Source organism: Olea europaea, chromosome 15, assembly GCF_002742605.1.
Source record: "Olea europaea var. sylvestris chromosome 15, O_europaea_v1, whole genome shotgun sequence".
In the NCBI taxonomy this organism is placed as follows: Eukaryota; Viridiplantae; Streptophyta; class Magnoliopsida; order Lamiales; family Oleaceae; genus Olea; species Olea europaea.
Window position 1 is genome coordinate 7,697,925 of NC_036251.1, and position 3,223 is coordinate 7,701,147.

Sequence of the window (3,223 nt, forward strand, 5' to 3'; positions counted from 1 at the left end):
ATAGTGTATGACCAGATTATCAGAGGTCTTTGGGACCCACTCTCGTATACACATAGGCTTTGGGCCGTGTACTAGGGTGATTAGCCTTTGGGGCAGCTCTGCGTACGTATGACCAGATTATCAGATTATCAGCTATCAGATTATCAGATTTGAATGGCTTTGCCTTGTACATTGAGATTACTCTGTACATGAGTAAGGCTATTCATTGGGTACTCTTTTTGGTGTGATTTTCAGTATTTATTCTATTATCAGATTTCAGATTATGGAATTCAGTTAATTCAGTTTTCAGAATAAAGCTTTCAGCTTATAGTATTAAGGCAGCAATATTTCATAATTTTTCATGGATATCAGAGTATTTATAGTCATTATGTTATACAGTTGCCTTTCTAGAATTATGTCCAAGAAATTATGATATGATCATGTATACTTTTAAAAGTGTTACTATTTTTTTAGAAGTTCTTATCGTTAAATAGTGCAAGAATTTTCAGAAAATAGCATAAATGGAAAAGTTTATTTATTTTCAACTATCCACTCACTGAGTTATAAACTCACATCTTTTTACCATGTTTTCCTATCAGGAGAAGGTCGATTTTGAGATATTTGGGAAAGCCTGCTGAAGCAAAAGAGACCGTTTCATAAGTATGTAATGAATAGTTGGGAAACTTATGTTTATTAAGTAATTGTCTAATTTTGGGTGACAAGCATATTTGTAGAAGAGTTTGTAAGTGATGTAATACTTGCATGTTGACAGGATGATGTTGTAGAAACACTCAGTTGAATTTTGTTATATTTTGAAATAGTTGTGGTGGTATTAGAGGAAGTGGTGGTTTCCAAAACTTTTGGTTTAAATGTCTATTTGAGATTTTGATGATTTTTCAAGTTGGTTTTGTCCATGTTACAGGGGAAACTCTGTCAAAATTTTCATAGAAATTAGCACAGTCAAATTAGGTCAAGTTTGCCTTGGTGGTGGGTCCGACATTTAGCTGGCATCTACTACCGGCGCACGACACGTGTCGAGTCAATTAGGTTGAGTCGGGACGGGTCGTGTCAAATACGAAACCCTGATAGTCGATCTGATGATGGCCAAAGAACTAAGGTTTCGCAGGTAAGAGCTCACAGTGATCTACAACTCATCATTAATCAAATTAACAAAATTTACCAAGCTAAAAAAGAGCATCTAAGTAGCTACTTTTGAAATATCAAGAAGAAATTGAAGAATTTTGAAATTGCCGAGGTTAAACAAATTCCTAAGACCCATAACTGCCATGTCGACATATTGGACAAACTTGCTACCATTGACGGAATAGATAGATTCAACAGCATCCAATAAGGAGAATTAATACGCAATATTGAAGAAGAAGAGACAGTATCAATGGCTATAAATCCTAAGCCAGCCTGATTGACTAAATTATTATGTTCCTTAAAATAGGGGCTAACTCTATATATCAGGTTGAAGCTCAAAAAGTACAGATAAGGTGAGTCAAATATATGTTACTGGACGATGTCCTCTACAATAGAGGATACATAACCCTGTTCTTGAGATAGCTAAACGAAGATGAGGCACTGTATGCCTTAAAAGAAGTTGAAAGAATATGAAATAACCACACGAAGGAATGATCTCAAGCTCACAAAATTGTAAGGCAGGGGTACTTTTGGCCAATCATAAAATGAGATGTTCTATATTTCGTGAGAAAATATAGCAAATACCAGTGCCTTGCCCCATAATTCAAGCCTCTTCGAAAGAACTCCATTCTGTTGTTAGTCCAAGAACGTTCTCCAAATGGGAGGTAGACTTGATAAGAGATCAATGCCCACTGGAAAAATGGAACTAAATTTGCCATTGTAGCAACGAACTATTTCACCAAAAGTACTAGAGAAATATCTTTCTCCCTGGCTTTTAGGGTAGAAGAGTCCTTTCATTCCGAACTAAATTCTACAACGAGAAAAGCAATCAAAAAGCTTTATGCACCGAATTAGACCTGCCTAAGGAAATAAAGAAATGAAGCTAGCTTAGAGCAACAATATGATAACAACGGGGTGTCAATTACTACAATAAAAAAGTGCACAAATGAGAGTTCGAGGACAGTAACCCAGTGTTAAGAGAAATATTCTTCGTCGAGCTTGACTCTGAGTTGTTATGTCCTAATCGGGAAGGACCTTACAATGTGGCCAAAGTCCTCCCAAGAGGTGTCTATGAGTTAGTGGATATATAAGAAAGACCTTTCATATACCATTGGGATGTAGATTATCTGAAAAAATATTACCAATAGATGTCAAAATGTACTGTTAAATATGGGAGTGCAAATTATTTTAGTAAAGTTCATGCAATATAGTAAATCATACTCAAACTAACCTTGTTTTTATAAACAAATGGACCTTCTCCTTAGCAGCTCAAACTAGGGTTGCAAGTGCTGCAACACATAATCTAAAATTCCAAAGTGAAAATTTAAAGGACTTGCTTCTTAGCAATCCAAACTAAGGTTGCAAGTGCTACAATACTAAGTGAAAAATCCCAAAAGTGGAATTTAAAAGGACCTGGAATTTCAAAGAACCTACTCTTCAACATTCTGAATTAAGGTTGCAAGTGCTGTAACATTTGTCTAAAATCCTAAAGTGGAAATATAAAGGATCATCTCCTCAGTAGTCCAAACTAAGGATGCAAGTACCACAACACTAGTTCAAAAATCCCAAATGTGGAATTTCAAAGGGCATGCTCCTCAATTGTTTGAAGTAAGGTTGCTAGTTCTTCAACACCTAGTTAAACATTCCTAAGTGGAATTTCAGAGGATCTGCTCTTCAGTAGTTCTAAATAAGGTAGCAAGTGCTGAAATACTTAGTCAAAAACCCCAAAAGTAGAACTTCCAATGACTTATTTCTCAGTAGTTCGAATTAAGGTTGCAAGTACTACTACATTTAGTCAAAAATCTCTAAGTGGAATTGTAAAAGATTTGATTTCTCAGTAGTTCGAATTAAGGTTGCAAGTACTACTACATTTAGTCAAAAATCTCTAAGTGGAATTGTAAAAGATTTGCTTCTCAGCAATCCAAACTAAGGTGGCAAATGGTACAACACTTAGTAAAAACTTCTCCAAAATAGAATTTTGATGACTAACTCCTCAGCAATCCGAACTAAGGTTACAAGTGTTTCGACACTTAGAAATTTCCAAAACGAAATTCCAATCTCAGTACAACACTGGAATGAGAAGACTTGCCCACCACATTCA

The 3,223-nt window shown here is 35.6% G+C and overlaps 1 long non-coding RNA gene across 1 annotated transcript in view; it reads left to right on the forward strand.

Annotated features, from left to right (window-relative positions):
- LOC111410957 overlaps nucleotides 1–807 on the forward strand; it is a 1,611-nt gene extending 804 nt beyond the window's left edge. The window contains exon 4 of the long non-coding RNA XR_002705791.1: nucleotides 579–807. This is a non-coding gene — a long non-coding RNA (uncharacterized LOC111410957). The remainder of the gene's footprint in view (nucleotides 1–578) is intronic.
- Nucleotides 808–3,223: the final 2,416 nt, after the last annotated feature.